Genomic DNA, 25,798 nt, shown 5'->3' with positions numbered 1-25,798 from the left:
GGGAAGAATATTCCATTTCAAGGGAATGAAAATGCATCTATCTTCCTGCCTTGCCTGCAAGAAGCCCTAGAACAAAACATGTTTAGCTGTCCTTTCTGAAAAGAGATAAATGGATCTATCTGAGGTATTCCCCATAGACCCGCGGTAGTGGTGCTGCGGTAGCGGTCGCCTCACAGCAAGATGTTGTCGCGTTTGATTCTCAGCTAGAACGTCTTCTGTGTGGAGGCATGCGTGAATGGGCATGCCTTCGTTGAAGGTTGTGTGTCAGGGCTGGTAACTCGGCACGTAAAAATCCACTACCAAAACATTAGCGGACTGGAGTTCTGCTGTGGCGACCCCTAACCTGTATAAGCCGAAAGACGCAACATCTGAGGTATTCCCTACAAATAGCTCAATTCCCAGAGGACTGTCTCATTCAATTTCCATTCATGAGTATCTGTCCTGATCCTGTGCAGCTTGTCTGACACAAAATTTGGCACTGACAGAATAATAAGATGCCTGAAGGGTTAAGGAATACTGAACAGCCAACTCCCACACTACTCAATGCTAGCCTGTATGAGTAAGACAACCGTGTACCTCCCTGCTGGTTTATATACCACATGACTGTGGTATTGTCTGCAAACATTTGAAGAGGTCCTGGGGACCAAAGGTGATGCAACTTCAAAGCATGGCTTATAGACAAAATCTAAGTTGATGTGCTTTGGTCTTTCTGAAGGATTCCACAGGCCTTGCAATTTTACCCCTCTGAAAACTGCTCCCCATGCAAGCTCGGATTGCATCTGTGCTGAATAAGATTTGGGTTAGCATACATTTTCGTAAGTGTGTGTGTGTGTGTGTGTGTGTGTGCGTGCATGAGAAAGATCATTGACCAGTAGGCAGCAGCAGTAAAGAGAATTATATACCTCTCCCCTCTTACTTCAAGAAATCTGGATAAAGCCTGAAATAAAGGTGGGGGAACAAAAGCTCAAAAATAGGAACAGAATTTAAAGAAATATTGTTCTTATAAAATTATGAAGTAACTTAAATAATAGGATTTGTGTTAGTGTGACGAAAGGAGATACTGCCAACATAGTAAGCTGGAATTTTGTAAAAAACTACTTCTTTTATTTATTCGACATTTGTTAACTGGGTTAGTCATGACTGGGCACGAAGCCCTTTTTCAGCAGAGGCCCAAGGAGAAAAGCTCCAATATAAAAAGAAAAACATACATCAAGATAAATACAACAGTAGTGTGCAAATCTTAGAAACAATAAAGGAATAAACATTGCACATCAATACTGACACAGACTTATAGACAGAACATTATACAGAAAGTATGGGTGCAGTTAACAATAAGCTAAATACAACTAGCTGGCATAAGATGATACAAGACCCACAATGCAATATTTACAAAGGTAGTGGAGGAAGAGAAAATCGGTCTGAGATAGGTCAGGCTGGGGTGAGACAGGGGCAAGACTATGTTTTGAGCATGAATTCTTTTAGCCTTTTTTTAAAACAGAAGCTACCTGTGGTGGCTCTTAGGTTAGAGGGAAGTTTATTCCAGGTTGTTAGCAACTGAATGACTATAAAGAAGTTTCCCAGTATGTTTAGTGGTTCTATACACTTCCAGGAGATGATGGTCTGAGCTGTGAAGACAACGTTTGGGGGTGTATGGAGAGATTAGAGTAGAGGGGGCAGGGCAGCGAGAGGGATTTGCAAGAATGGAGTGAGCGAGGTGGAGTTGTGGGAGTAGGACTTGATTTTGAGCTTCTGGCCATTGAAGATCATGTAGGGCAGTGCACTGGTGGGAGCGGTAAGGGAGATTGGCAGCAAATTTAACTATTGTATTGTAGGTTGATTCTAGTTTGACCAGGAGGTGGTTTGTATGTTAGTGAGAATAGGTGCAGAGCAGAAGAAAGTACGTAATAGAAACACTTGTGCAACAGATCATAGTTAGATGTTAGCTGAGTATTTTTTTATTTCTATATATAAGGCCTAGTTTTTAGTGTGTTTTTTTGCTGGCTTGTAGAATGTGGATGTCAAATTTAAGTTGATCAATAACACCACCAAGGAGTTTCATACGGGTTTCGACTGAGATAGCAGTATTGTTGAGAGAGGTTACCGAGAAGGTGCAATGTTGTAGGCTTTCAGGGAAGAGCAGAAGTTTAGTTTTTTTTTTTTTAGGGGGGGGGGGTTAAGGAGGAGTTCCTTGCTAGTCAGCCATTTGTCCATAGAGAGAAGCGAGTCTTGGGTAAGGAATATAAGGTGGGGGAGGTTATTGGAACAGGATATGATGGCAGAATCGTCAGTATACTGAATAAGAGAGAAGGGGCAGGGAAAGTGAAGATTATTTGTGAAAATGTTAAAGAGGAGGAGCCCTAGTATTGAACCTTGGGGTATACCTTTATGAACAGAAAGGAAGGGGGTAGAGGCTGACTGCCACCTAACAGACTGGAGTCTGTCAGAGAGACCGCTAGTAAACCAGAGTATGGCAGATTGCGATAGATTCAGGTCTTTAAGTTTAGATATAAGCAGTGTGTGGGATACAGTGTCAAAAGCTTTGGATAAGTCAAGGAAGAGACTAGAGTCTAACTTATTTTCATCACGAGCTTTGGCAATGACATGAGTGAAATTTATGAGAGCAGTGCTGTGATTGGGGCGGAAACCATGTTGTGTTGGTGTTAGGAGTTTATTTTGTATTAGGTGCTCAAGGATCTGTTTGTGAATACATTTTCCAAAACAGTGTAAGAAACTTCTCTGTGTGGAAGATTTTCAGTCCATATATTTCTAGTTAATCACTGTATATTAACAGCTCAGACAATAGTAGTAGAAGTAACGAACGTAAACTCAAGTCAAAAAGTAATAATAGAAAATATATAATTCTACAGCATTACTAAGTATTCGAAAGTAATCCAAGCAAGCCAGGCCGTCTGTTTCCAGTCGAAAATCCTTTATTAAGTACACAGACAAGCGATCCAAGTAAAACAAAAATAGAGTAATAATTTCCTCACAAGCTTTCTAAATATATATATACTTTTTATCAGGCATGGGAGTGGTTTATTGCGCTGTAAAACAAAGTGTTATTGGTACACATGTTAAATTCACATCCCTTCCCCCATCAGTGTGACATTCGAGCTGGTCCTGCCCTACCTAGTACCTGTCATAACAATATATAGCCCTAATGTACTTTAATGGTACATCTTATTTAACCAAATTATTAAGTAGATTATTAAGTCTGTGATTTTATCCAAGGCAATATACTACATGGCTGGAAATATATCAACCTTAGTTCATTTTAGATCAAAATTATATATAAATATATACATATACATTTTGCATGTAAAAATCAGTTTCTATTTTCATAACCTATTGTTAACAAAGATCGCTTTCGTCCTTCTAGACTTCTTCAGGTCTGTGTACAAGAACCCTAAAAACCTATATAATTGTATAATTAGTATTGTTATTACCATCATTTTGAATAAAGTGGAAAAAAGAGAACCAGAAAAAAATAAAAATAAGACAAAATGTATGTATGATGATGGAAACAAAATATACACAAATTTCAAATGATTTAAAATGGTATTTAAAACCAATTTGTAGAAAAAAAAATAATAAAATAAAATACAATTAGTCATGTAAACAATGTGGCAATTTTCTAAATTCCAGTGCACTTTTAATTGAACAGTAGTAGTTTAGTCCAGGCTTTCTAAAAGAGTTCAGCTTTAATTGCCACACGAGTTCCTGTTTCTCCAGAATATTCGGGATGTCTCCTTCAAGATCACCCATGTCTATGCGATCCAGGATCTGGAAGTTAAAACCTGTGTGTTTTTTATGAACAGAAAGGTGTTTGGCTAGTGCATTATTTTTACATCCAGAGCAGATTTCTGACAGATGACATGAAATCCTTCGCTTGAGTTTATTTACAGTCTTGCCCACATAGAATGCATCACATTCATTGCACTGTGCCCTGTAAATTCCTTTTTTAGTGTTACAGTCTGCACTGGTTTTAATGATCTTTAAATAAGGGCAATAAAAACTATCACCTTGCTGTATAAATATAGAAAATGTACAATTAGTTTCACATCTTTTAGTGCTTTTCTCACATGGTCTAGGTTTAAATTCAACAAAACTTCTAATATTCCTGGCCTTCCTATAAACAAATGATGGGGCTTCACCTAAGATGTTAATCAGAAAAGGGTTTCCTGTGACAATGTCCCAGTTTTCTTCAAAAATATTTTTGATACTGTGATAATCCAAAGTGTATGTCAGGATGCATCTATTTTTGCATTCGTTATTCTCTGTGGAATTACTTAACATTTTTCTACTGGGGAGGTTGAATGAAGGTGCTTCAGTCCCTTTCAGTTCTAAAATGAGTTCCAGGATGTTTTTTAACATCTGACTTTCATAGCCTCTCACTAGAAAATCATTCTCTAAGTTGTTCAGGTTTCTCAAAAATGGTTCCATCTCTGTGGTAATTCGAGCTAATCTATAGCCTTGGGACTTCACTACATTATACTTGGTTGTTGTAGGATGTAGACTTTTACTGTGGAGTAATAAGTTAACCCTCGTTGGTTTTCTGAATAGATCAGTGGTGATTCTGTTATTGTTGGTGTCCTTGGAAATCTGCATATCTAAGAAAGTGGTTGAAGTGCAGCTATGGGAAGAGGTAATCTTCAGGAAGGGGGTTGTTTGATTGAGGTAAGTGATAAAATTTCCAAGCTGCAAGGTGTCACCTTCCCACACAATAAAGACATAGTCAATAAAACGTAAGTAGCATGTGATATGCTGCATGTAATCTGTGTTGTTTAACACAAAGTCCTCCTCCCATTTGCCCAGGGCTATGTTAGCTATGCTGGGAGCCATGGCAGCCCCCATTGCTATACCACTTTTTTGTTTGTAGTGTTTGCCATTGAAAGTAAAGAAATTGTAGTCCAGTACAAGATTAATGAGCTTGCTTAACTTTTGCAGTTGTGCCTGTGTACCATGATTATGTTTCTTAAAAAGACTCCATACATTTTGTCTTATTTTTATTTTTTTCTGGTTCTCTTTTTTCCACTTTATTCAAAATGATGGTAATAACAATACTAATTATACAATTATATAGGTTTTTAGGGTTCTTGTACACAGACCTGAAGAAGTCTAGAAGGACAAAAGCGATCTTTGTTAACAATAGGTTATGAAAACAGAAACTGATTTTTACATGCAAAATATATATGTATATATTTATATATATAATTTTTGATCGCAAAATGAACTAAGGTTGATACATTTCCAGCCATGTAGTATATTGCCTTGGATAAAATCACAGACTTAATAATCTACTTAATAATTTAGTTAAATAAGATGTACCATTAAAGTACATTAGGGCTATATATTATTATGACAGCTACTAGGTAGGGCAGGACCACCTCGAATGTCACACTGATGGGGGAAGGGATGTGAATTTAACATGTGTACCAATAACACTTTGTTTTACAGCGCAATAAACCACTCCCATGCCTGATAAAAAGTATATATATATTTAGAAAGCTTGTGTGGAAATTATTACTTTTTTTTTTTTTACTTGGATCGCTTGTCTGTGTACTTAATAAAGGATTTTCGACTGGAAACAGACGGCCTTGCCTTGCTTGGATTACTTTCGAATACTTAGTAATGCTGTAGAATTATATATTTTCTATTACTTTTTGACTTGACGAGTTTACGTTCACTACTTCTTCTACGATTGTCTGATCTGATTAATATACAGTGATTAACTAGAAATATATGGACTGAAAAACTTCCACACAGAGAAGTTTCTTACACTGTTTTGTTTTTAGACCCACTACACTTTAGTGGGTTGTTTTGAGACTTCGGGGATACCACGGAGATTACTTGTTTTTTGAATACATTTTTCCAAAACTTTGGAGAGGGGAGACAGGATAGCAATGGGGCGATAGAGGGCTCAGTAGATCCTTTATGGAGAGGAATGACATAGAATTTTTTCCATAGTTTGGGTTCATAGGTAGGTACTAGGCTATTGGCCCTAGGACCTATACAAGCCTAGCCAAAAAGATACCCTGGCTTTCACCACCCAAGAAAATTATTTTCTTGTGCCCCTGTAGAGCAGGGCCACAGAGGTGATCCCCGGGGTAAATTTCCTATTTCCCATCCAGTCATCAAGATTTTTCCTGAAGAGTGCTAATGAGAAGCTTTGTTTGATATAGATAGGTAGTTTGTTCCATGGTATGGGAAATCTCTGGGACAGGAATCTATCCCTCCAGCGTGTTCTGTTTATTGTGGTGACAAGGTTTAGGTCCCTAGAGTATGTAGCTCGGAGGGATTGGGATTTTTTTAAGTGGAGCATGTCCAACAGCTCTGGGTTTGACATAGCTTTGTATGTTAGGCAGAGATTGCCTCTGAGTAGGCGATATGCGACAGAGTAAAGCTGGAGTTTTTTGACTGCCTGCGTAGGGCATCTGTTTGAGGCCGGCAATCCTCTTGTGAGGTATTTCTGCTGCCTTTCCAGTTGTTGTAGATGTATTGTGAGGTACATACCAAAAGGGGCGTTTTACTCTATAATGGGTCTAATGAGTGATGAGTAGAGGGGGAACAATGACCTCTTTTTTTCTGGATAAGAAACCTTTTGTGATGAGGTGTGTCATGTAGAAGGATTTCCTGACTACTGTGGCAACGTGATTATCAAAGGAGAGACTACTGTCCACCTGTGCGCCAAGGTCTCATCACACTTTCAGTGTTAAGTAGACTACCACCTATATGGTAGCTCATGGGTACAGAGTTTTTACCAAAGGGGATGACAATGCACTTTTTGGCATTGAGCTTAAGGCCATGGCTTTGACACCAGGCATCTGTCTCATTGAGGCCCTTTTGTAGAATGTCCACATCATTAGGAGTTTCGATTACGGCTTCTAGTTTGCGGTCATCTGCAAACTTCGTTAGCCAAAGACCTTCTGTGTTAGCCTGTACTTCATCAAAGTAGATACCAAACAGGAGAGGACCCAGGACTGAACCCTGCGGTACTCCACTTATCACTGGTCTGAAGTCTGATTTGGAGTCTGCTACTTTCACGGTGTGGGTTTTGTCAGTGAGCCAGTTGGCAACCCATCTTGTGACATAGGAATTTATACCTAGTTTAGTGAGTTTATCTATAATTCCCGAGTGGGGGACGGTGTCAAAAGCCTTGACGAGATCTAGATAGGCTGTGTGAACCATCTATGGCTTTGCTGACTGCTTCAAAGAAGTCTATCAGGTTTAAGAGACATGATCTGCCTTTTACAAACCCGAACTGGGTGGGGTCCAGAGTTTGGAGATTGCCAATGTCTTTGTTTATAAGTTCCAGGAGGATACGTTCCATGACCATTCAGACCAGGCTCGTTAGGCTAAGGGGGCAGTATTCACTGGGGTCCATGGTGGCTCCCCTTTTGTGGAGTGGGATAATCGTCACTGTGCGCCATTCAGTGGGTACAAAGCCGGAGGTGAGGCTATGACTGAAAATGGTGCTTAGGTGGGGTGCCAATTCATTCTGTAGTTCATGCAGAATGCAGCCTGGGATGTTGTCAGGTCCCATGAATGCTGTGTTCTTGGCTTTGGAGAGAGTGTGGTTTTTACCTGTGCAGCCGTGATTACAGGAACTTTGCATTCTTCCGGTACAGAGATGGGCCCTTTAGGGGGGTGAGAAGGGGGTAAAGTTAGCACTGAACCTATCTGCCAGGATGTTGACAATATCAGTTGGTTCTGTATATTTAGTGCCATTGTGCTGTAACTCAGAGCAGATCTGAGTGTTGCCACTGAGATTCTTGACATAGCTATAGAATGCTTTTTGGTTCTCTTTAGAATCAGTGGCGATTTTGTTTTCGTAACTAGCTTTGGAAGATTTTAGGAGGGATCTCGGCTTCTTACTGAGGCTGACTAGGGAGTTCCTCCAATCATGAGATTTTACTCTCTTGTGCAACAGTTTCTTTCTCCTGTTGTAGAGTTTGTTTATGGCAGGGGCCCACCAGATTGGCTTGCTTTTTTTGGTTCCGTTAGGGATAGCACAATCCATGCACTCGTGTAAGTGCTTATGCATTTGTGTAGGATTCAGCAGTCGTACCTCCATTGTCCGTCTGCATGGGTGTCATGAAGTTTGCCACTTCTGTCTTAAGAAGCGTGAAGTTGGCTTTGGAGAGGTTTTTTACGGTGATTTCCCTAATGGGGGGGGGGGGATGTGGATGTCTGGGGTGGTTAGCTTGTGGTCGGATCTGACCAATGAGGAATTGACCTTTGGTGTGAAACACCAGTCGCCCATGTTGGTAATGACCTTGTCTAGGATATTGCTGCCCCTGGTGGGGGTGTGGATAAGTTGATCCAAGGCGTTCAAATTTATGAATTCCAGAAAACATTGAGCAAAAAAGAGTTGGTACATGAGTAGTTTTCCCAGTTAATGTTGGGGTAGTTGAAATCACCTATTATTAGAGAGTGTTGGGTTGTACCCTAATATTTTCCAGTGTATCAAAAAATGAGGAGTGGGAATCCTGGGGCATGGTGGGCGATCTGTAGCAAGTTACAATTTGGATTGTTGTCTTGCCCAGAGTTAGTTGCACTTGGATAATCACGGATGCATTATGCTGAGCAACTAGCTTGGAGGTGTGAAAATACTTAATGAATATGGACACACTCGGTACAGGTTAGGTGGCCGTAAAGGTGTGGTATGAATTATAGCCTGGTAATGCAGGGGTGCTCTCTGGAGCCCTGAACCAAGTCTCTGTCACTGCACAGTGTTTTTCAGGACACAGCAATTGATAAGTATGGAAACGGGGTAGGCAATGGCACTGGATGCAATTTTTAGAAACTGAGGAGGTAAGCTGTCGGCAGAAGGGGAGCAAGGTTTAAGCTTGGAGAGCAGAAGTCTGATGTAAGCAGTGGGGGTAGGTTTTAAAGAGAAAGTTGGGGTAGGTGAAGTAGGGAGGGTATTGCTAGAGGATGGATTTGTGCACTTATTTTTAGTAAGATTTTTAATGGATTCGATGGAGTTTGGTGAATATCAAAATGATTTCTACAAGATACTTGTGTTACAAATGTATTAGAACTGTATGTCATGTGCATATCAAAATGCTTGTACAGACGTGTGTGTTGAAAAGGTATTTACAAAGTGATGTTTCAAATGTAACCACAGTATGCCCCACTGGAAGAGAACAGAAATGTACATGCACTACTGTAACTGTTTAAATGTATATATTTTAACAGTGGAAAGTCTAGAAAACTTTAGAAAAATATCTGAAATGCAGTTACTTAATAGGCCATGCAATAAACAGGCGCTCTCTCAAGTTTTCAATGCAGCCAGAGACACAAAAGTCTGTGCCAGAAGGTTTTCTGTATTGCCCTTGGAATAAACTAATTGCTACTTTCGAAGCATGAAGAAATGCTATTGTTTTATGACTTTCAGCACCTGCCAAAGATCTGAGGAAAAGCCCTTGTCTGTATATTTTGCTGACTTCTAGCAATGGGGGCTTTGGCTTGGGAACTAGAAGTCAGATAAGAAATGACGTCATTCTGCAAGCTACCCCAACAGTAATATTTGGGATATTATTTTGAGAAGCCTTAGTGAGACAGAGCATTCTGCATTCTGTCTTGGACCAGACAACAACTAGAAGATCTAGTCACCACATCTGCCTTGCTCTACTAGTAAGTTATTATTAGATTCAGTCAGGAATATAGGTCCAAGACAGAATACAGAGTGCCCTCTCTCTCTAAAAGACTTCTCAGAGTAATATCTACAATATTACTACTGGGATAACTTGCAGAATTACATCATTTCTTAGCATCTGACTTCTAGTTCGAAGGTGAAATCCCCACTGCTGGAAGTCATAAAAGAATTGCGTTTCCTCATGCTTTCAAGACTAGTAATTAGTTCACCCTAAAGACAATACAGAAAATGTCCTAGTACACACATTGTTTCTCTAGCTGCAGTGAAATCTTGAGAGAGAGAGAGAGAGAGCGGGAGAGACTCGTTATTGCATAGCCTATAAAGTAATTTAATTTCAGCTATTTTTTCTAAAGTTTGCTGGACTGAGCTTAACCTCCTGTACCCCAGTTTCCACTGTTTAAAACATATTTAAACAGTTACAATAGCGCATGTACATTTCTGTTCTCTTCCAGTAGGGAACACTGTGGTTAAATTTCAAACAGCATTTGATATTCACCAGTGGCATATACGTATTTACAAAAAGGACAAGCTAGTTTTGCTGACAATATCGCCTTTCGTCACAGTCGTCATGAATTTTCTGAAGGAATTAAAGTCTGAAAGTCAGATTTATGTCATTATTTAGTGACTTCAATCCCAATGACTGACAACCATACATTTTAGGAGTAAAGGACCAAAAAGAAAAATAAATAAAATAAAGTAAATATCTGGATACTTTTTAAAAATTGTTATACCTTGGATGTAAAACGCTTCTTCCAACACCATTTACATGTACTACAGCAACTTTGAAACATTAGGCAGAGGAATCATTTTACATCAAAAATACACAAAAAATGATAACACAGGACACACATTGCGTTTCAAAGTGCTACAGACTGTGCAAGGTATTCTTAGAGGATGAGATTTGGATAACATCATTGAATTAAAACTAAATGTGGCGGATTGGAGAGTTACAAGCTTATAGATTCCCTGGGTTCATTATGAATTACCCAATAAAATCAAACCAGCCCTAAAGGGGCGTAGGCTAAGGAGAAGTTTATGACTGACTGTGATCATCTTTTGTGGTTATTGGGGAATGAAGGAGTTGACTGAAGATAGTATTATGATTGGATGAATGTACATATTTATGTCTTTCTGATGAAGGATCATTAAGATCAGAAACCGCTTATCTCTATAGTGTTTTTTACCTTGATTTTATTGTTTTATTAAAAGTATTTTTAACTTACAATTGGACAGTGATATTCTCTGAAAAACCCTGGCTGTGTTGGATTTTTACTACAACGCTGCACAATATACTAATAAAAAAATTAGTAAGCAATTAAAATAACAATTTTATAGACAGCCCATTCTCCAAGTAGAATAATGCCCTCCACATTTTGTGTTACTGTGTAAATAATGCCCTTCCAGGGGCGTAAAGGCCCTCTACTTGCTGAGTTATAACACCTCTGGGTGGGCGTTATTTACACAGTAATACACACCCTGTTGGGCATTATTGCTTGCTTATTACATTTGGGAGGTGGAGGGAGAAGAACCCAGGAGTCCCTGGAGAATGGTACTTAAAGCCTACTGTAGATCTACAGAATGAATGAAGTTACAGTGCTTTGTAAAGGTATGCAACTTCCAGAATACTTTTACAAACCAAGCCTTTCCAAAAAGCAATAGATGAAGCCAAGGCCCTAGTAGAAAGGACCTTGACCCTGCCTAGAAAAATGTGGTTGTAGTGGGTACAAAAAAAGGTAACAGCCTTAGACAACCATTTGGACACAGTATGTATTGACATGTTATCCCTTCTTCCCACCCTCAGAAGAACAGAACAGCAGACCAAAAGATCTGAAAGATTTAGTTCCATCAAGGTAGTACCCGAGTTGTCAGTGGACACCCAAGGTATGGAGTATCCTATCTCCCTCATTCTTAAGACTAGTAAAGAAAATTAGGGGATGAATAGTTTGGGTTGGCTTAAAGTAAACTCAGATGGCAGCTTAGGCATAAAAGATTGATGAGTTTTCCAAGAAACTCTGTCAAAAATGAGATAGGGCTGACTCACCATAAGAGCTTGCAACTCAGATACTCTTCTCGCAGTGGCCACAGCAGTCAGTAAAACTGATACATGCTAAGAACCTCAACTCAGTCAGATTAGCTGGCTCAAATGGTGCAAGTGATAACTTCTCCAACAGAAAATTAAGATCCCAAGATGAGGTCAATGGTTTTCTTGGTTGCCTCAAAGAAAAACCTATTGCAAAAGCACTTTGACATGAGAAAGCATTGAAAGAGGAAAATCCATAGGCAGATATGCTTGAATTACCAACAAATTAACTTTGACGGAGGAGTAAGACAAAGCAACTATCACAAGTATTATAAAACCAGAGAAAGTACAGTTTTGTATACGTATGTGCTTGCATGGTACAGCAATGTAGCACAGGAGAAGCAATGGAGAAAACAGTCTCTCCTTTGCAGGTTTTTTTTTTTTTTTTTACACAAGGGACAGCTCAGAAATAGAAGGAAAATCGGGTATCTTCATTTCTGTTCCTTTATTTTGAGAATTTACCTGCTTTTTCCTCGGTTTGTCAGCATATTCCAATAGAAGGTTCAGCTACTCGATGGTACTGCGCCATCCGAACTTTATTCTACAGGTATACAAGGATTTACAATGGGCATGCTGATTGGGCTGTCCACTCAGTGTGCTTGTTTTTGAACACAGATATGCTGTCATTATATAAACAGTCATACCAACTTAGACACAATACAAAACCCTTGGTTAAGCCTATATACAAGTTATACGATGATTATTTAATATTTAGAGAAATTTTAACCAGATACAGAGAAATGAAAGGTAAGTTAGTATAACACAAACACGAATTTCAATATGATGCGAGAGATAAGCAAGCAAGTTCGTGGTACATTTAGAGAGAAAGCCAGGGTAGAGAAACTGAAAGAAGCAAGGAAGTGAGTGAAGAAGGGAGAGTAAGGAGGTTTAAGGTACGAATAGGTATCTCTGTGGGAGCTGTTGCAAGAGACTGGATAGATTCATGCCAAAGGAGGCATTACGCTCAATGTCTGGCCTAATGAGGCCCGAGTAAAGGAGGACAATAACATCCCTATATCTACACATAATCCCTTTAATTATAAGCTGTGCATTGTCAATGTGGTAGTTCAAGGTGAAGGACTTCCCAACGGATACAATGATTTTTTTTTGGCATTTAGTTTCAGACTATGATTTTGGCACCAGTTAAGTTAGTTGTGCATTCAATGACTGCTCCTAGCTTGTATTCAGCTGCAAATGAAGAGTCCCGTGGTATTGGTTTTAGCTTCAGAGATGCCAAACAGAAGAGATCCCAGCACTGAACCCCTGGAGACTCTACTGGTGACTGGCCTCTCTGTGGAGGTAGATTCCCTATTTTGATCTCCTGGGTGGTATCTGTGAGCCACCCAGCAATCCAGCAGGTGATGTATGGGTTTACTCCCAATTCCCTTCGTTTTTCCACTAACGTCCAAGTGTGGGAGGGTTGTGTCAAAAGCTTTGGCTAGATGTGTACCATTTTATCTTCATGCACTGCATTGGTGACCTTTTCAAAAAAGGTCAATCAGGCTAAGTAAGTACAGCATGCCCTTGACAAATTCAAACAGAAATGAAGGTTCATATGTTCTCACTGATTAATTACATGAGAAGTCTTTCCATGGCTTTGCATATGAGGCCGGTCAACTTATGGGTCTGTAATTGCTTGGGTCTGAAAGGTCCTCCTTTATGCAAGAGGAATGGCTATAGCTGTTCTCCATTCATTTGGTACCAGAACTCTAAAGATGCAGAGGCTGAACAGTACTGAGGTGGTCTAAATCATGCAGGGATATTATTTGACTCAATCAATGCAATATTTATAGCTTTTGATAGCACTTTTAGGACATGGTGTTTTGTGAATGCTCCAGGTGATACAGTCTTAGATGTAACGTAGGACAAACAGAAGTAAACTTGAGCAGAATTTAGTGGGGTAAGCTCGAGTGGAGGAGCTCCCTGGTCAGCCTCAGTAAGAAGCTGAGATCCCTTATAAGATCCTCCAAAGCTAGCTACGGAAACAAAACTCGCCACTAAATCCAAGGACAACCACAAAGCATTCTATAGCTATGTCAAAAATCTAGATGGCAACACCCAGATCTGCTCTGAGTTACAGCACAAAGGCACAAAAATTACAGAACCAACTGATATTGCCAACATCCTGGCAGATCGGTTCAGTGCTAACTTTACCCCCCTCTCACCCCCTAAAGGGCCCATACAAGTCCCTGTAATCACAACTACGCAGGCAAAAGCTGCACCCTCTAAAGCCAAAAACACAGCATCCATGGGACCGGACAACATCCCAGGCTGCTTTTTACATGAACTTCAGAACGAACTGGCTCCCCATTTAAGCACCATGTTCAATAATAGCCTCGCATCAGGCTTTGTGCTCACTGAATGGTGCACAGCAACAGTTATCCCACTCCACAAAGGGGGAGCCACCACTGATCCCGGGAACTATTGACCTATTAGCCTGACGAGCCTGGTCTGCAAGGCCATGGAACATATCATCATGGAACTCATAAACGAAGACATTGGTAACCTCCAAACTCTGGAGCCCACCCAGTTCGGGTTTGTGAAAGGCAGATCTTGCCTCCTGAACCTGATCGACTTCTTTGAGGCAGTCACCAAAGCCGTGGATTAGGGTAAGGTGGTTCACACAGCCTATCTTGACCTCGCCAAGGCTTTCGACACCATCCCCCATTCTGGAATTATAGCTAAACTCACTAAACTAGGTATAAATCCCTACGTCACAAGATGGGTTGCCAACTGGCTCCCTGACAGAACCCACACTGCAAAAGTTGCAGACTCCAAATCTGACCTCAAAGCAGTGACAAGTTGAGTACCACAGGGTTCCATCCTGGGACCTCTCCTGTTTGGTATCTACTTCTCTGAAGTACAGGCTAACACAGAAGGCCTCTCTAAGTTCGCAGATGACTGCAAACTAGGAGCCATAGTCAAGTCCTCAAATGATGTGGACATACTACAGAAGGGCCTCACTGAGACAGATGCCTGGTGTCAGAGCCATGGCCTCAAGCTCAGTGCCAAAAAGTGCAGTGTCATCCCCTTTGGTAAAAACTCTGCATCCATGAACTACCACATAGGCAGCAATCTACTTAACACCGAATGCGTGATAAGAGACCTTGGGACCCAGGTTGACAATAGTCTCTCCTTTGATAGTGACATTGCCACAGTAGTCAGGAAGTCCTTTTACGTGGCACACATCATAAAAGGGTTCTCATCCAGGAAAAAAAAAAAAAAAAAAAAGAGGTCATTGTTCCCCTCTACTCATCTCTCATTAGACCCATTATAGAGTACAACGCCCCTTTTGGAATGTACCTCACAAGACATCTGCAGCAGCTGGAAAGGCCACAGAAGTACCTCACAAAGAGGATTACTGGCCTCAAACAAATGCCCCACACTGACCGCCTCAAAAAACTCCAGCTTTACTCCATAGCATATCGCCTACTCCGAGGTGATCTCTGCCTAACATATAAAGCTATGTAAAACCAGAACTGTTGGACATGCTGCATCCAAAGAAAACCCAATCCCTCCGAGCTACACGCTCTAGGGACCTAAACCTTGCCACTACAATAAACAGGACACGCTGGAGGGATAGATTCTTGTCCCAGAGACTTCCTATACTCTGGAACAAGCTACCCATCTATGTCAAGAAAAGTTCTTCATTAGCACTCTTCAAGAAAAATCTTAATGAGTGGATGGGAAATAGGAAATACACCCCGGGGATCACTTCTGTGTCTCTGCTGTACAGTGGCACAAGAAAATAACTTTCTTGGGTGGCGTAAGCTATGGAACCTTGCTCGCTAGGCTTACATAGGCCCTCGGGCTGATAGCCTAGTACCTACCTATGAACAAGTCTCATTCACTGCTTTGCTCTGATCCAAAGGTGAATTTCATGACATCCATGTCTCACATTCATAGCAATGTACTTAGGATCATACATCCAATCACACTCATCTATATATTAAATATGTGGTTTTATATTACAGATGCAAGCATTTACTCACAGGACAGTGGAACCTTTTCTCTCCTGCAACACAAATGGCATTGACAGCAAAATACCAGAGATGTTTTTACAGCTCCAGAAATAAAGCATTTTATAAAAATCTAGTTAAATATTATACAAATGCCAAGTGTAGTACAAGGTATTGGGATACTTATTCTCCAACTGCATCAGTGAGAAAAACCCACTTAGTCGAATATAAATTTGAATGAAATGCCATTTAGTCAAATGTGGCTGCAATGGTGTCTGTGCAAGTCACTGTGTTTAGGGTTAGCTCTGCAGTACAACAGGCTTTGGTTACATTAGGTTTATGGAACCTGGTTTGGGGTATTAGGCGCGTTGCTTCTTATAAGTAATATGGTGTATAACTTCATGAATTGTTGATAGCGGAATATTTTGACTTTTTTTTTTTTTTACTTCTGACTTAGACGACTTTATTTTAAAAACAAGTGTCTTAGACCATAATACAAGCTTCAACAAATGTGCACCAGGGGTGTTGCCAGAGAAAATAATTTTGTAATTGTGTGCTCTTATTACTGCCCTCCCAACCCACCAGTCATTTAGAAAGTGAAATACCCTCAGCTTAATACACGTCCGCATCACTTTTTTCCTCTAAAATCATTAAACTATCTTTGAATCTCTTACTGGTGGCATTAAGTTAAACAGCTGTAGACACAGTATGGTCTAAATAAGCAATGGGTTCTCTAAATAATGTGCAGAAAATTGTACTCCATATAATACAAACAGTATCCTTATTTATACCTTTTTTGTGTATAAATATAGTATTACAATGCATCTTAGCCCCAAAGCACTAAGAGACCTGGGTCATGGCTAAAAGGTGGTGCACAAAACCAGTCCACTTACCCCCTTAAGTACACGTCACACAAGGTAAAGGCAGTCCAAGTAAATCAACAGGGAACATTAATCCTGTACATGATATGCTATATATGAAGAATGCAGATGATTTATGCATGAATTATGAAGAAAGCCAGTAGACTTTAAATGTGCAGAAAGAGACAAGGGAATCAGCTAATATATACACAACTATTCACCTCACACACACACACAGATATTACTACGATGGATGAACAGATGATCACATTAACTTTTACAGTTACCACATAGTGTGTAAAACTTAAGTGAAGTAAGTGTATCAAAAAAACTGCCATGACATGCCTGTTATCAGTTAAACTATGTGTATATTAGCAGTACAAGTACTGCCGTTTCATATGAAGTCTACTGTATAGCATTTTCTATGACACCCAGGTGCTCTTTGTTGTAGAGAAACATTATACTGAGTGAGAAAACAGCAATTAATTCTGGGACACATTCTGCACATGCAAATAAGCAGTCAGAAATGCAGCATGCCCAACGACTGTCGTAAGTATTCTTTCAGATACACAATAAACCAAAAGCTTCACAATTTAAACAAGATATGCATCAAGCAAGATAAATATTTTCTGAAAACTAAAAGATGGAAGCAGTGGCGTATCCAGTCCAAGTAATACAAGAAGTACAGCTGTGTCAATGTACACGTATTACATTTCAGTGTTGATGAAGAGACATTTACCACTGTAAATGTTTCACCATGGAATAAAACTGATAAAGAGGCATGCAAGCTAAAGTAAAGAGCTAATCTGCAGCTTTTTAAAATATTACTAGAATATGAAAAACATTAGAAGAAAAGTGAAATGATGCAGTAATACAGGGCTCCTCAAAGATACTGACAGCATAGAACTATCACAGTCATCACTGTTGTTTCACAAATCACGTGCTGCCATAACTAGTTTATGCTAATTGTTTCCAAGATACATCAAATACACTACTGGAAAAAGGATGTTGTACAGTATTCAAGCACTCCACAGCTTTATATCACTCCCAGAGAAAGCACTGTTGCAAATTCTCAAAAATTTCGTAGCACCTACTGTGTCTATAATGTTGAAACCCAGAAAGCAAGAACTAGCACATACCAGTTTGGCAGGTGTGCTCCGCCTATAACAGAAGACACTGAGAAGACTATAAACATGCCAAGTCTACTGACAAGTCTCAAATGCAGAAGTATAAATGCAACTACATATAAAGAATGAAACCAGTACTACTAGCAACCTCATTAATAACCAAACTCAAAAAATTATGGTCACTGCGCAAACCTGGCAAACACCTTGTATTATTCAGTTATTTCCACTTGTTTACTAGGAAAGTCTGGCTAGACTGTGCAAAACCTCCTTTCAGCAGAGGCCCAGGAGAAAAGCTCCTAAAGAATTTACAAATAAATAGCAACAGACTTTCCATAAAACATGTTAAATAACAGGTATCCTAAGAAAATTTACAGCATATGGCAATCTTCATTTTTATAGAGGAGCATTCCTTACCAGAACTGCTGCCTTGCAATAATATATAAAAATCGCATAATCACACTTTACTGTTAAAAGCATGGGGAAAAATCAATTGATCACTCTTCTGCTGTAGGCAGTACTCTTTTCCTCCTTGCACTATACCCGCTCACTTCAAATATCTCCATTCATAGGTTGGTACTAGGCTATCAGTCCTAAGGCCTATACAAGCCTAGCCATAACAATTGCCTGGATATTTCTTCTCACAATATTTACTTCCCTGGACCCCTGTCTAGTAGGACGATTGACGAGATCCACGGGGTGAATTTCCTATCTCCCATCCAATCATCACGGTTCCTTTTGAAGAGGGCCAAGCAGGCACTCTGTTTGACATGTATGGGCAGTCTATTCCAGAGTATGGCGAGTCTCTGGGTCAGGAACCTATCCCTCCAGCATGTTTTGTTTATGGTGATAACAAGGTTTAGATCTCTGGAGCGTGTGGCTCTGAGGGATTGAGATTTCTTTAAGTGGAGCATATCCAACAGCTCAGGGTTTGACAGGGCCTTGTATGTTAAGCAAAGATCACCTCTGAGTAGACGATATGCCACAGAGTATAGCTGGAGGTTTTTTAGATGGTCAGCATAGGGCATCTGCTTTAGGCCTTTGATTCTTTTACGGAGGTATTTCTGTGACCTTTCCAGCTGTAGTAGATGTCTTGTAAGGTACATACCAAAAGGGGTCTTGCACTCTGTAATGGATCTAATGAGGGATGAGTACAGTGGGACAATGACCTCATTTTTTCTGGATGAAAAGCCCTTAGTGATGAGGTGTGCCACACAGGATTTCCTGACTACTGTGACGATGTGGTTATCGAAGGTGAGACCACTAACCACATGTGTCCGCAAGACTCTCATCACACTTTTGGTGTTTAGTGTACTGCCACCTATGTGGCAATTCATGGGTACATGGTTATTCCCAAAGAGGATAACTATACATTTCTTGGCATTAAGCTTGAGCCCATGGCTCTGGCACAAAGCATCAGTTTCTGTAATGCTCTTTTGTAGAATATCCACATCATTTGGGGATTCAATAATGGCTCTCAGTTTGCAGTCATCTGTGAACTTTGTTAGCCAGAGTCCCTTAGTGTTGGCCTGTACTTCAGAGCAGTAGATGCCAAACAAGAGCGGTCCCAGGACTGAACCCTGAGGTACTCCACTTGTCTAGAGCTGGATTTGGAGTTGGCTACTTTTACAGTCTGGGTTCTGTCAGTAAACTAGTTGGCAACCCATCGAGTGACGTAGGGATTTATGCCCAGCTTAGTAAGTTTATCTGCGATTCCAGAGTGGGGGATGGTGTCGAAGGCCTTGGCGAGGTAGAGATAGGCTGTGTGGACCGCCTTACCCTCGTCCACAGCTCTGGAGGCTGATTCGAAGAAGTCAGTCAGGTTCAGGAGACAAGATCAGCCCTTCACGAACCCAAACAGGGTGAGGTCCAGTGTTTGAAGGTTGCCAATGTCTTTGTTTATAAGTTCCATGATAATGCATTCCATGTCCTGGCAGATCAGGCTTGTCAGACTGCTGAGACAGTAGTTCCCAGAATCCAAGGTGGATCCCCCCTTGTGGAGTGGGATAACTAACTGTGCACCACTCAGTGGGCATGATGCCGGAGGTGAGGCTATAATTAAACATGACACTTAGGTGAGGTACCAGTTCATGTAGTACACAGTCCGGGATGTCATCTGGTCCCATGGATGCTGTATTCTTAGCTTTGGAGAGTGCGGTTTCTACCTGTGTGGTGGTACTTACCGGAATTTGATGGGCCCTTTAGGGAGTGAGAGGGAGGGTGAATTTGGCACTAAATCGATCTGCCAGGATACTGGCAATATCCATGGGATCAGTATATTTAATGCCATTCTGTTGTAGCTCAGAGCAGATCTGAGCATTGCCATTTAGATTCTTGACATAACTACAGAATGCCTTGCGGCTGTCTTTGGCAATTTTATTTTCGTAACTAGCTTTGGAGAACATTATGAGGGATCTCAGCTTCTTACTGTGGCTGGTAAGGGAGTTTTTTGCATCCTGGGATTTTCCTCTTTTCTGCAACAGTTTCTTCCTTCTGTTGTATAGCTTGTTTATGGCAGGGGACCACCAGATTGGCTTCCTTTTTTGTAGGAGGGCATCTTGGTTCTATTTGGGATGGTGCAATTAATGCACGAGCAGATGTGCTCATACAGTGCCTTAGTGTAGGATTCAGCAGTCGAACTTTCAGATCCCGTCTGCATGGGTGTCATGAAGTTTGTCACTTCTGACTTGAGTAGCATGAAGTTGGCTTTGGAGAAGTTTTATATGGAGGTTTCCTTACTGGGGGGGGGGGTGGCTGTCAAGGGTGATTTGCTTATGGTCAGACCCGACCAATGAGGGGGTGGCCACTGGTGTGGAGCATCTATCTCCCATGTTGGTAATGACCAGGTCTAGGATATTGGAGCCCCTGGTGGGACAATGGATTAGTTGACCCAGGCCATTGGAATGTATAAATTCCAAGAACGACTGGGAAAAGGTGTTGGCACCAGAGTAGTTTTCCCAGTTAATGGCAGGGTAGTTGAAATCACCCAGTATTAGGATGTTTGGTTGTATCTTAATATTTTCCAGTTATGTTTAGAAAGGTGTAGTGAGAATCTTGGGGCATGGTGGGGGATCTATAGCAAGCTACAATTTGGATTGCAGTCTTACCTAGTGTTAGTTGCACCTGGAGAATTTCAGATGCATTTTGTTGGGCAACTAGCCTGGAGTGGAATATCCTTGAATACGGACACTCCAACACCTTTAGTGTTTTGGTCTTGGTTCGGTGGCCGAAAAGTGTGGTAAGAGTTGTAGCCTGGTATTGCAGAGGTGCTCTCTGAAGCCTTGAACCAGGTATTCAATTCAAGACATTGGTAACCTCCAAACTCTGGATCCCACCTAGTTCAGGTTTGTGAAAGGCAGACCATGCCTCCTGAACCTGATCGACTTCTTTGAGGCAGTCACCAAAGCCGTGGATGAGGGTAAGGTGGTTCACACAGCCTATCTTGACCTTGCCAAGGCTTTCAACACCATCCCCCATTCTGGAATTATAGCTAAACTCACTAAACTAGGTATAAATCCCTACGTCACAAGATGGGTTGTCAACTGGCTCACTGACGGAACCCACACTGTAAAAGTTGCAGTCTCCAAATCTGACCTCAAAGCAGTGACAAGTTGAGTACCACAGGGTTCCGTCCTGGGACCTTTCCTGTTTGGTATCTACTTCTCTGAAGTACAGGCTAACACAGAAGGCCTCTGGCTAACGAAGTTTGTAGATGACTGCAAACTAGGAGCCATAGTCAAGTCCCCAAATGATGTAGACATCCTACAGAAGGGCCTCGCTGAGACAGATGCCTAGTGTCAGAGCCATGGCCTCAAGCTCAATGCCAAAAAATGCAGCGTCATCCCCTTTGATAAAAACTCTGTGCCCATGAACTACCACATAGGCAGCAATCTACTTAACACCGAATGTGTGATAAGAGACCTTGGGACCCAGGTGGACAGTAGTCTCTCCTGTGATAGTCACATCGCCACAGTAGTCAGGAAGCCCTTCTATGTGGCACACCTCATTATAAAAGGGTTCTCATCCAGAAAAAAAGAGGTCATTGTTCCTCTCTACTGGACACTCATTAAACCCATTATAGAATACAATGCCCTTTTGGAATGTACCTCACAAGACATCTGCAACAGCTGGAAAGGCCATAGAAGTACCTCACAAAGAGGATTACTGGCCTCAAACAAAAGCCTTACAATGACCGTCTCAAAAAACTCCAGCTTTACTCCATAGCATATCGCCTACTCCGAGGTGATCTCTGCCTAACATATAAAGCTATGTCAAACCCAGAGCTATTGGACATGCTACACCTAAAGAAATCCCAATCCCTCCGAGCTACACGCTCTAGGGACCTAAACTTTGTCACCATAATAAACAGGACACGCTGGAGGGATAGATTCCTGTCCCAGAGACTTCCTATACTCTGGAACAAGCTACCCATCTATGTCAAGCAAAGTTCTTCATTAGCACTCTTCAAGAACAATCTTGATGAGTGGATGGAAAATAGAAAATACACCCCGGGGATCACTTCTGTCTCTCTGCTGGACAGTGGCACAGGAAAATAACTTTCTTGGGTGGCATAAGCTATGGAACCTTGCTGGCTGGGCTTACGTAGGCCCTTGGGCCAATAGCCTAGTACCTACCTATGAACTTAACATACATCTCAAAAGCTGTAAATGCAGAACCTACTCAACACTTGCATACCTCTCAACTGCCCAGCTCTCTGGGGTCTGATTCTCATGGCAAATCATTGAAGACTGAAGTCAGAAAATAAATGACAGACATTTAGTTTCAAATTTCATACCCCTCAGAAAATCCATGTTAACGTAAAACCTGTTACTGTATCAACTTTCTAGGTTTGTAAGAGAATATTTAAAAAGACAATCCTATCCAGGTTAACAAGTATATATATATATATATATATATATATATACACACACACACACACACACACATGGATAAATAACTAAACAACCTAACAACACAAATGTAATAGCTGCGTGAAGACGAATATCAGAAAAAAATGCTATAACCTTTAAGTAGCTGAATATACTTAAGGTTCTCAAAAACTATCCACATGGGAAAAAGACTTGTGTTTATTAGCCATGCAGGACTGAAAAGACACCTTTCTTTGCTGCATCTCTTAAGTAACTTATATAAAACATGTACAGGTAACTGCCACCGCATTTAGTACACTGTTGCCCCAAGTAACACTGCAAAACACACAATTCTTCATCAAACTTTTTACCGTGCAAAATACTGGCCTCTTGCTCAAAATCCCAGCTGAAGCAACATAAATGTGCCCGATAAGTGTGTGCGCCCGTCTCATGAGGTAAAAACATTAACGACATTATTTTTATCTCTGCCATTAATCAAACCAAATCCACTAAGAGTCACTGTTGGGTAAAAACATGTAATACAATAAAATACATACATCATAAAAAAACACAATTATAACTGTACTAGTAGAAACGTCTAAAACATAAACAACTTGTCCAAACACGCAGTAGATAGATATTCCCCACCAATTTATAATATCCTGTGGTTTCTACGACAGAGCTCGCTTCTAGTATACTTGGAACAACAGACTATGATACTCGTACACATATGGTGAAACTGGTGTGCAGGACACCATATCTTTGAAATAGTATTATAAAAATGAACAGAACTGACTTGATATTATCACGCCCCCAAGAGCGTGTTTAAAAAAACACCGAATTATGGTGTACAGGCGTAACTAGCTGGGGAAGGGAAATTTCTCAGGCACAAATAACTAACTATTAATAGGGCAAGCTGATGAAGACTATGACATTTTAAGTATTCATCAAACAAGACTAAATGTAGAAATTGCGAGGAGGTGCGCGAATGGTGCATGCAGTAGGTAGATGTCACTGGTCCCAGTTATTTTCAAAACAGTAGAAACAGTGTGCTAATAATAAACCAGCTATAATCCATACATATGTATTTTTACTCTTATTTCTGGAGCCATTCCCCACAGGCATCCGCTGAAAACAGAAAAAATACCCAGCAAGACTTTCCCGGTAAAATAAAATGTTAAGCAGTCGATAAATACATAAATATATTAGCTATCTTGAGGTAGGGCAGAATTCAGCTGTTGCCTAAACACTGCAATTACTCATTAAAGGAGTGACAATAATCTTTCAAGTCTTATCCTCAAACTGAGTGCTACACTCCGGCAAAGTCGACACTCCACTTTGCAACCACACTGAATGGGAGAACAACCAGGAAGAACTTTGCCAAGACCAAAACTCGGGGAAATACTCTTTTGAGTAAAAAATAACGCGAAATCTCCCATCATCCGTACAGGACGTGGTCTTACTCTGTTTATCTTACACACCCCTAAGCTATACATTATTGGCTGTCCACGACAACATCCATACACAACCCTCAACCGGATTGGACATATGGACAAATATTCACCTAGCACCTCCCACTCACAATTTGTGCTTCGATAATGCGACCACCTACAATTAAATGGATTCTGGAAGTTGTAGTCCACTAATCCCATCTATATACATGAAAAGGCGCATGCGAAAACTACGAACCCCACAGGGCTGTCACCATTCGCCCTCCGCCAAGCAACTGCAGTAACTCCAACGTATGCAACGCAGCTAAGAATCAAACATGATCCTGACGAAAAACTAGTTTCACTAGAGGATCTGGACTTGGATTTTTCAGTATACAAGGCGTTTCCTGTATAACATGGATTACAACCATCAGTATCAACCACAGAAAATGACTCCTTGTTCACTTTCAGTGTATTTTGATACCTATGCCTTCCTACATCACAGCTTTTTCCAGGGAGTGCGATACCAGCAGATTTTGTTTTGGGGAGGAGGTTGGGGACCGTTGCCACAATGCGAAAAGTTGAAGGGCTCTGTTTTATGGTGCTGGATACTACTGCCAATGAAGTTCATGGGAGAGTACTCTGAGGCGCCTGCGATGGGTGGGTGTGCGGGTTGTAAAGAGGCTCTAACTGTCTTCGTTATGGGTACGCTTTTACTGCCCATATGCCCCTTGCCTGCCAGGCCGCGCTTACCTGCTGTCCGTCCCGGGACCACCACCGGTGCGGGTCGCAGTTAGATGCTTTTTGGACTCACTAGCCGACTCTGTGACCAGTGCTACTCCTGCTTCCCTTACTGTAACTGTATGTGCAGTAAAGCCCCGTATGATGCGGAACTCCCTTCCTGGTTTTTCTGAGGGCACAGGGGTCCTCCCTTCTCTTAAAGAAACCGCTTACCCGCACGACCGCTTCCGTGTGGGTACGTCCACTTTAAACCTGTTGATTTAGTTTGCTGACCCTTTTTCCCATGCTTGTTGGGAATAATGTATAGCATGTCAAAATTGTCGTTCAAAATCAGAAGATTGTTTCTTATGTGCGTACTTGTCAGGGGTAGGTGTGAACTCATAGTGGTTTCACGTATAAGTGACTTTCAAGGAATGACAAAGCTTTTTCTAATGAAGGTTGTGTCACAAATGGAACCAATTGTGGGCGTATTTTCTGTCAAGTATAGCTGGGATTAGGCCTAATCTGTAATCCTAATAGTCGTATGGAATAAGCACCCTCCAAACGTTTATTTTTTTGAGCATATTGTTTTATGAAAGCATTTTATCTAGGTTCGCATGTTTTTGTTTGCATAATTCAAGTGTTGTTGGAATAAGTTTTTGTAATTACTGAGACAATAAATTTTATATGGCCTACATTAAGTTTGGTTCCACTCGAAATGCGCATGGTTTTGACTGGGCATGACTTTCGGCTGTCTGGCTCTCCTATAATGTGTTGGGATTAGTATCACAAATAATGACAGAGTTACAGACGACTTGTACTGCAAAACATGCCTGTTATTTCACAATGTTCTGTGTCTCGATGTTACTAACGCTAATATTTTGAAAACCATCCAGTTTTGTGTGTGTCATTTAAATTTTGCTGTCAGCTTTATACTTTCTACAACCCATAATAACTAGGTGATTTAGAAAGAGTGTCCTTGTCTCTGGTAAGTAGGGATCTAAGATGTTTGTATCAGCTGCTGCTTTTTTGCCTTTACAAATATGTGGTTTATAGTTTAGGATTATCCGTTCCACCTTAAGCATACATTTGTTTT

General features: G+C 40.9%; 1 protein-coding gene across 1 annotated transcript in view; it reads right to left on the bottom strand.

Moving 5' to 3' along the window:
* Nucleotides 1-25,391, bottom strand: part of ZBTB7A (zinc finger and BTB domain containing 7A) — a 540,652-nt gene extending 515,261 nt beyond the window's left edge. The window contains exon 1 of the mRNA XM_044090603.1: nucleotides 24,736-25,391. The gene's annotated coding sequence lies outside the window, so the exon portion shown is untranslated. The remainder of the gene's footprint in view (nucleotides 1-24,735) is intronic.
* Nucleotides 25,392-25,798: the final 407 nt, after the last annotated feature.

Source organism: Protopterus annectens, chromosome 13.part0 (assembly GCF_019279795.1).
Source record: "Protopterus annectens isolate FY-2018-M chromosome 13.part0, PAN1.0, whole genome shotgun sequence".
Lineage (NCBI taxonomy): Eukaryota > Metazoa > Chordata > Ceratodontiformes > Protopteridae > Protopterus > Protopterus annectens.
This window is presented reverse-complemented; position numbering and strand designations above follow the sequence as displayed.